The sequence below is a fragment of the Phacochoerus africanus genome, chromosome 5 (assembly GCF_016906955.1).
Source record: "Phacochoerus africanus isolate WHEZ1 chromosome 5, ROS_Pafr_v1, whole genome shotgun sequence".
NCBI lineage: Eukaryota > Metazoa > Chordata > Mammalia > Artiodactyla > Suidae > Phacochoerus > Phacochoerus africanus.
Genome location: NC_062548.1, coordinates 6094715 through 6103571, shown reverse-complemented (window position 1 = coordinate 6103571; position 8857 = coordinate 6094715).

Here is an 8857-nt window from a genome sequence, read left to right as displayed (position 1 = left end):
CACAGCAGTTTAAGATTCCAGCATTGTCACTGCAGTGGCTTGGGTCTGCTGCTGCTGTAGAGTGGGTTCAGTCCCTGGCCTGGGAACTTCCCCATGCCTCGGGCATAGGCAAATAAATAAATACAGCTTTAAGAAGGAAATTTAGACCATAACTTTACAGTTAGCAAAGTTTTCTTACCCAAGAAGCATAAAATAAGTCATAAAATAAAACTTGTTCATTTGAATATATTACTTTTAGGAGCGTCAGTTTCTCAAAAAGACACCATTGAGAAAGTGAACAAGCAGGCCACGGGGAGAAGATATCCAGAATACTTGGCTGCAGAGTTGAGTGTAGAAGAGGGATTGGTGAACTTGTTTGGTAAGGGGCTGGATAGTAAGTATTTGGGACTTTGTGGGTTCCCCTCATGACCCCTCAGCTTTGCAGTGTAATGTGAAAGCCACATAAAGGACAAAAACTTGCACAGGGCTATGTCCCTATAATGCTGTTCAAAGACACTGGCAGAGGTCTGGACTTTGCTGACCGCTAATTTAAAATAAAAAGAACACTTAAAAATCAACAAGAAAAAAAGTAGAAAATGCACAAAAGACTTGGACATCCACTTCACAAGAGAGCCTATCCAGGTGGCCAGTAAACATATGAAAAGGTATGTTAATCTTATTAGTAATCTGGAAAATACAGATTTCAAACACCATGTGCACTGTGTGCACCCACCCTCTGAAGTGATTGCAATGAAAAGCATGAGAAAGTGTCAAATTTTGGCAAGGATTGTAATAGCTAGTCTACCCTTGCTGGTGGTATTGCCTGTTGATGGAACTGTTCTGGAAAGCCAGTGCTTAAAGCCAAACCTGTGTGTGTACCTTTTTATCCAATACATATCCATTGAGCATATGTATGTCCACCACAGGACATGTCCTAGGGTTTTCATGGTATAGAACTGCCACCAAAAGCCCCTGATGGCACCAGTGCAATAGAACTTTGAATGTAAGTGGTGTGGTTCCACCCCAGAATGCCATAGAGTAAGGAGAATGAACGGGCAGTGAGCACAGGCAATAGCAGCTCAGGTTCACAGAAAGTGCCGAGTGAAGGGTCCAGGTGCAGAAGCAAGCAGACTGTATGATCCCGTCTATATAAGGTATAGGAGTTCCCATTGTGGCGCAGCAGTAACGAACCCGACTAGGAGCCATGAGGACGCGGGTTCGATCCCTGGCCTAGCTCAGTGGATTCAGAATCCAGCATTGCCAAGATCTGTGGTGTAGGCCAACAGCTGTGGCTCCAATTCTACCCCTAGCCGGGGAACCTCCATATGCTGCAGGTGCAGCCCTAAAAAGAAAAAGAAAAAGGTATAAGAACTGGAGTTCCTGTCGTGGCTCAGTGGTTAACGAGCCTGACTAGTATCCATAAGGACGTGGGTTCGATCCCTGGCCTCGTTCAGTGGGTTAAGAATCCGGCGTTGCCATAAACTGTGATGTAGGTTGCAGACGTGGCTTGGGTCCCTCGTTGCTGTGGCTGTGGTGTAGGCCGGTGGCTGTAGCTCCGATTCAACCCCTCGCCTGGAAACCTCCATATGCTGTGGGTTTGGCCCTAAAAAGACTATATATATGTATTAGAACAGGAGGCAGAACTTGTCTGTGCAGTTAGGAATCAGGAGAGTGGCTATCCCCAGCAAGGGCTGACAGTTTTATCTGGTGCTGGTGACAACTGGTTTCTAAATTGGTGCTGAATATCTGAGTGTTCTGTGCACTTAAGAGATGTCTGTTTTTCTGCATGTATATTACACTTCCATAAAAGGTTTTTAAAAAACAAATGTCTTGCCATTTTTGTTGCTCAGCACTTTTGACCTATTTTTTGAGATGTATGCAAATATGCTGCGTAATCAGAATTCAGTGGCAGATTTTGCATAATTTTGTGTAGGAAAATACTCCTAGTTTTAAAGGCAACTACTAAAACTTCCTACACTTTGACCTTAAAACTTAATGTTATGTTTTCAGTAAATAGTTCAAAGGGTGACAGAGCCATTACGTGGGTTGTCCTCCTACCCTTTTGCATATTTAAGTGGCACAAGTAGGTCTGGACTGCCTCTCAATAAAGAACGGATGTGTGTAAACCTTTCCCATTTTCTCAGGCAAGGTGTTCTTTATATTTCTGAATTTGGGGTGCATCTTCATCACCCTAGCATAGAAGTGACCTTTCTTTGAGGTCAGTATAACAGTGAGTTTGACTTGATGAAAAATGTTCTCACATTTTCAGGTTATCTTCTCAGCAAATGTAAGATGCACGGTTAACAGCACAAGTGGGAGCAAGCGAAGGAACCAGTTACCTAAGACCTCACCCCACGAAAAAGTAAAAGCACTCAGCATGGGAGGGGAGTGGCTGGCTGGGTTATGGCACAGCAGCGGGATTTTGATGTTTGGCGGCGTGGACTCGGTACTTGTCTTGATTGGACCTTCGTCCTACTAGGTTGTGGGTGTGAGGTGTTAGCAGACAACAGCGCCGTGCTTGCTGGTGGCGGGAGAGCTGAGGGCTTGGGTGGGATTTGGAGGTGTGATCCCCGCGTTGGCTCACTGTTCCCTCAGCCCACTGGGCGGAGGCACTAGGCTCGTGGTCAGCCAGTGCTGCCACTCCCCCCTCTCTCACCAGCCACGGCCTGCTCCTTGCATCACGAGCCCCCACCCCCACCCCCATACTTGCTGCTGCTCAGCTTGGGGCAGTTAACTTCGGGACTCTCTCTAAAATGTCGTCAGTACGTCAAAAGACATGCGTGCCAGACCACTTGTACCCAAGGGCAACAATTCACCAGCTGTTCGTTATTCCCAGATTGTGCCCAGATATGTTGTCCAACCACCGAAGCCCTTTAAGGAGAGGAAACATGCTATGTAGCAATGACAGTGTCACGGTATCCCCACCTTAAATTATAGGAAGGCCACGGAGAAAGAAAAAAGTAACCCAGTTCCCACAGTGGTAATCATGACAAAAAAAAAAAAAATCAATTCCCTTTCACGTTAACGAAATCAAACCCCCTGTCGTGCCTGTCAGACTGGTGAACTGCCCTTGAATGGCTGGCTTGTGGGCCACAGGCATGGAGCGGAAGTAGTGTCAGGAATCCTCTGAGGGAAAGAAGGACAGCTGTGGTCTCAATGGAGGAAGATGTGGAGTTGGGGGAGTGAAGAAACTGGTGCCAACAGCGTGGCACCTGCAGAGCACAACTGCACAGGTGTGTTGTCACCACACTTTAGCCCAGAGGAGTCGGTGCCTGACCGGTGGGTCAGTGGGATGGAAAAGCCAGCACTCCACCCTCAAGCTGGCGGGAGTGGGGAGGAATGGATAAGATATATGTGGGTGTGTGTGTCTGAAGAAATTTGATGTTTTATTGATGATTTTATAAGGGAGTCAAGAGTTCCCGTTGTGGCTCAGCAGATTAAGAACCCGACTAGTTATTGCTGTGGCTGTGGTGTGGTATAGGCCGGCAGCTACAATTCCAATTTGATTCACAGTCTGTGAACCTCCATATGGCACAGGTGCAGCCCTTGGAAGACAGAAAGAAAAAAATAAAAATAAAAAATGTACCCGATTGGTATCCATGAGGATGCAGGTTCGATCCCTGGCCTCGCTCAGTGGGTTGGATCTGGCATTGCCATGAGCTGCAGTGTAGGTCGCAGATGTGGCTCAGATCTGGTGTGGCTGTTGCTGTGGCTGGTAGCTGCAGCTCTGAGTCAGCCCCCAGCCTGGGGACCTCCATATGCTGCAGGTGCAGCTGTAAAAAGACAAAAAGGGGGAGGGTCCTTTTGTAGCATGGTTGTCTGGAAGAGGCTGACAGACTGATAACCCGTCCCTGCTTGGCTGTGCTCCTTCTGAGGCAGCTGTGCCCTGCACAAACCCACGCTGAGAAGCCAGCTGTGACTGGCCTGTCCTCAGCCAAGAGTGCAGAAACTCCCAGAGGAAAATGAGTCCTGGGCAAAAGACCCCTGAGGACTTCAGCCTTGAAATAAAGACAGATGGAGCCACCTATGCTAGATAAACATCCTCCGAGAGGGAGTTCCCATCGTGGCGCAGTGGTTAACGAATCCAACTAGGAACCATGAGGTTGCGGGTTCGGTCCCTGCCCTTGCTCAGTGGGTGAACGATCCGGCGTTGCCGTGAGCTGTGGTGTGGGTTGCAGACGCGGCTCGGATCCCGCATTGCTGTGGCTCTGGCGTAGGCTGGTGGCTACAGCTCCGATTAGACCCCTAGCCTGGGAACCTCCATATGCTGCGGGAGCAGCCCAAGAAATAGCAAAAAGACAAAAACAAACAAACATCCTCCAACATCCTCCGAGAGAAAAGACTGTATTGGTAATTAAAGTAGAGGTAAAGAGTTCAAAAGAAGGCGAGTATTTAGTATTAAGGACAAGTAGCTTAGATGAGCCAGTGGTTAATGGATGGGAAACACTGTGTGGCAAAGAGCTTTTGCAGAAGGCTTCAGAGAGAATAAAGACATGAAAGGGCTGGAAGCAACTGGAAGGGGAGAGCTCCTTGGAGGGGCGGGGAGAGTGACAGTTTCATATATGTGAAAAAACCCAATATGATCTCAAATGAAAAGAGCAGTTGGAGCACCATACAGGAAAGACACGGAAGTAGCCATGCTTCCTTAAAGTGAAATTTAATAACATCAAAGATAAACTTTTGAAAGTTTGTCTAAAGAGGCAGTCCTGCAAAAGATAACACAGATTTCTCATCTTTAGCCATTGTGGAGTAACAGGAAACAGATTTACTCTCCTGACTAAACTAAAAAATTGGACAAAACAGATGAAACCATGGCTTTTGGACAGTGGACGGTGGTTACCAAGAGAAGAGAAACAAAGTGACTGGGGGGGCCTTCCAGGCGCAGTGCGGGGAAGGGCACCCCAAGCAGAGCTGGGGGGGTCTCCCTGAGCTGAGATTCAGAAGCGCCAGGGTGCTGGGGGCCAGCCCCAAATAGAGACGCGGCGGTGGGTGGAGACTCGCCTTGGCCCGGGGTGCGGTTGAAGCATCCAGGCGAGGCCAGTCCTGGGGGCATGGCCTTGGTAGTGTCGGGTGGGCGTGACCGAGGGCGGGGCTCGGGCCAGGGGCGTGGTCAGCAGTGGAGCTTGGCTGGGGCTCAAAGAGGCATCTAAAGCTGCAGAGGCTGCTCCTCAGAAAAGTGTTTGGGTCTAAGAGCCCTTGAGGGGCCAGAGGCCAGTGACCAGACGACAGCAAGCCTGCGGGCAGGTGAGGAGGGGGGCGGGGGGCGCCGGGACACACGGGCGGGGGAGGGAGAGGGGGTGGGCAGAGGGCGGGGCCTCTGACCTCCCACCCCTCGCACCCTCCCCGCTGCCCTCCCCGCCTGGCCATGTGGCGCTCGCTGGTCCTGATGCTGGGCGGATTCCTGCGGGCCCCCTTCCCCACCTACACTGCCGCTCCCATCCCAGACGCCGAAACCCAGGAGAGCCTGCGGAGCCTCCTCCAAGATCGTAACAGCCTGCTGTTGGGGGTTGGGGAGAGGAGAACAGAGAAGAGGGGCGGGCAGACAGCATGAGAGGAAGCCAGAGGGGCAGAGAGGACGGGAGAGACAGGAACAGGGCAGGTGAGGGGCGAGGATAAGGAGAAAATGGGACAGAAGAGCGCCGGGGCAGGGGCAGGGACGGATGAGAGCAGGGGACAAGATGGGGGCGGACTGCTTCAGCCCTGAGGGTCGGAGGATGGACAGGGGCATCCGCCAAGACCCCCTCTCCGCCGGCTCCAAGCCCTGGGAGGACCTTCCGCGGGGCCGGAGCTCTCGGCCCGGTGGCTGCAGGGCCTCCCCAGGAGCTGCGCCACACAGAGACCTGGGCGCCGGCTGGGGAGCCGCCCCCTTGCAGCCGGCACCTGGAGCCGACTGGTTCTTACCCAGGTACCCAAGCTGGAGCCAAGAGAGGGTTGCGGGCGGCCGCAAGGCGTGTCCCTCACTTTGGCTGCCATCTCGCGGTTTGAGGTGGCTGCCCCGACGGTGCAGCCCCGAAGCCTGGGGGACAGACCTGAAGCTTCCTGAGAAGCAGCCAGGGCTCCAGGGGGAGGTACCTGGGGCCTGTCCCGCCCCAAACAGCAGTCACCCAGGACCTACTTCTTGTCCCTTCCCAGGCTCAGCAGCAGGGGCTAGGGGCCAGGGTCAGTACACAGGCAGGGCACAGACGTGTACCTTCACCATTCCCCATCCCAGCTCCATTTAGAAATAAATTTATTACAGCCAGCTGTGGAGTTGCCTTTTGGAGCCGGTCCCCAACGTGTAGCCAACGAAAGCAGCATCTTTCCTTTTACCTAATCCCTTTCACGAGCTGCTGAGGCAGGACCATGCAAGACTGTGTTATCAGAGAGAGTGGCACACATTTAATTCTCAAGTAAGTCTTGTTGTGGAGAATGGAGGGCGCACAGTTCCACCCAGCGCGTGCTGTCTGGAGGGGCGCCTTCCTGGGCTCCAGCCTCAGGCTTCAATTTGAAAATTGCTAAAGTGATGAAACTGCTAAAGTGATGATCTCATGGGACTGTTTAAAAATCCTAGAGTCCTACTGACCTAATGCTGAAAACTGTGGATGGACATTGGGCAGCAGAGATGTGGAATAACAGGCCCCAAATTGAGAAGACCAAAAACGGAGCAGGTAGCCCCCTCAAGCGCAGCTACAAAGTTCGTGAATAACTTACACAGAGGTGGGGGGCAGTCAATGGCATGTGCAGCTGAACCCTGTGCTGCCAAACGGGGTACAGGGGGGAGTAAAGAGGCCAAGGCTAAAAATAGAAACTGACTACCAAGGGAGAAGCACATCCCCAGATAGGAATGGGGCCGGGGTGGGGGGGCAATTGCCTCTCTGGATTATTTGCTAAAATTAAGTTTTGAGGTTCCAGTGATGACAGATGCCTCTTCGCCTCTGCTCTGTGTTCTAGACTCCAGGGTTGGACCCTATGGCAGCCACGGGCGTGCCCAGCTACGCTCCATTCTCTGAGGGTCCCAGCCACTGTCTGGAGAGGTCCTTGCTCCATCCAAGCCAGAGGAGCTGCCCACAGTGACAGATGCCTTCGGATGGTGAGCCATCAGGAAAAGGGCAGGGGCCAGAGCTGGAGGCCAGAGTGGGCAGGGCCTGCAGGAGGAGCAGGGCTGATGGGTAGGCGTGCCTGCCTCTAGTCTGGTTTTCATCTATAAGATGCAGATCTGCTGACCTCAAAAGGTTCATTTGCGGCGGAGGCGGCAGCCATGAGGACCTTGTCCAGAGCAGAGCCCGCCTCGGGGAGGGAATCCAGGAGCCATTTCTCATGGGGCCTCCCTCTAGAGGGAGAAGCGGGTCCCTATCAGCTGCTGATGGATGACTGGTTTGCAATCCCTTCTGCCTGGATGACGCGTTCTAGAATCTGCTTAGGCTCTTTCTGATGCGTCTCCCTGCGCGCCTGCGTGTGCATGCTCTCAAGAGGAAAGGGAAGCAGGTTTGGGCTTTGATCAGGAGCCAGGAAAGTGCTTTCTGTGGGGGCGGGGGGCGCGGGGAGTGGTACCCAAGGCTGGTAAAGCCGGGGGGCACAGGGGCAGGGGTGATGGTTGGTAAGCGTCAGCAGCTGGCTCTCTGAGTGAACAGACCCCTGATTGGTAGCGTTTGCCAATCTCTACAATGTAAATAATCCTACTCCAGCTGATGTAAAGATACCAATGTGATATGTACCTTCTGCTTCTTGGAAAAGACAACTCCCTGGTCCCCCGGAGCCCACGGTCTCACACCGTCAATGACTTTAAGGTCGCTGGCAGACAGCTCTTCTGCACAATTGTGCTTCCAGCTATCTCCATGCTTTTTTTCACTAAGGTGGTACCGTTTGCTGCACATCTGTTCCTTTGACCGTATTTGGAGCCTTGATGCCCAGTCATCTGAGGAGGAGGTGCCAAGTATTCTATTATTTTATTTCCGGAAGTGAGTTGCACTCTTGGGGTATCATTTGGGATCTGGAAAGATCTTAAGCTCTGGGCAACACTTGTTTCTCACCCCTCATGTTTCTAGAAAGGGGTTTTCACAACAACAACAAAAAAGACAAAAGACAAAAAAAAAGAAAGAAAGGGGTTTTCACACCTCTCAGGAAATACAGAATGCCCTCCCACCCCCTTAGCCCCCTCCTCACCGGGACGCACGGGTTACTTGTTAGTACTGAGCAGACCCACCCCCGCCCCCGTCCTCTGTCCTTGGGCCCTTCTTTCCCTCACAGGAGACACCTGTCACTGTCCACTTGATCTGTGTCTGGCAGGTGCAAAGCATGGGGCAGCCTGCATGGCCTCAAGTCTAGATCATTCCTCCAGTTCAGAGCTAGTCATAATAAAGGGATATTTCCAGGAGTTCTCGTCGTGGCGCAGTGGAAATGAATCCGACTAGGAACCATGAGGTTGTGGGTTGGATCCCTGACCTCACTGTGAGTTAAGAATCCTGTCTTGCGGTGGGCTGTGGTGCCCGCGTTGCTGTGGCTGTGGTGTAGGCCAGCAGTTATAGCTCCGATTAGACCCCTAGTCTGGGAACCTCCATATGCTGCCAGTGCGGCCCTAAAAAGCAAAAAAAAAAAAAAAAAAGGGCTATTTCCATGTCTGTGTGTCTCAGTGGATCACCAGCTTCCCCAGGAGGGGAGGGTTGTTAACTGCCTTTTTACGCACACCCAAATCTGAGTTTTTACATTCACTTCCTGCATAAGGGAGTGTGTCAGCTTCAGCCCCTTTGCTCTGTTTACTTCATCCACCACCTGCAGATAATGGTGCCAAAACTCTAATTATATGCCCCAGAATCTGCAGAATGCAACACCTCACCTGCCCTCAAACCTACCAACCAGCCTGTAACAGACTCCACTCCACCTGAAAACCCACAGCGCGGAA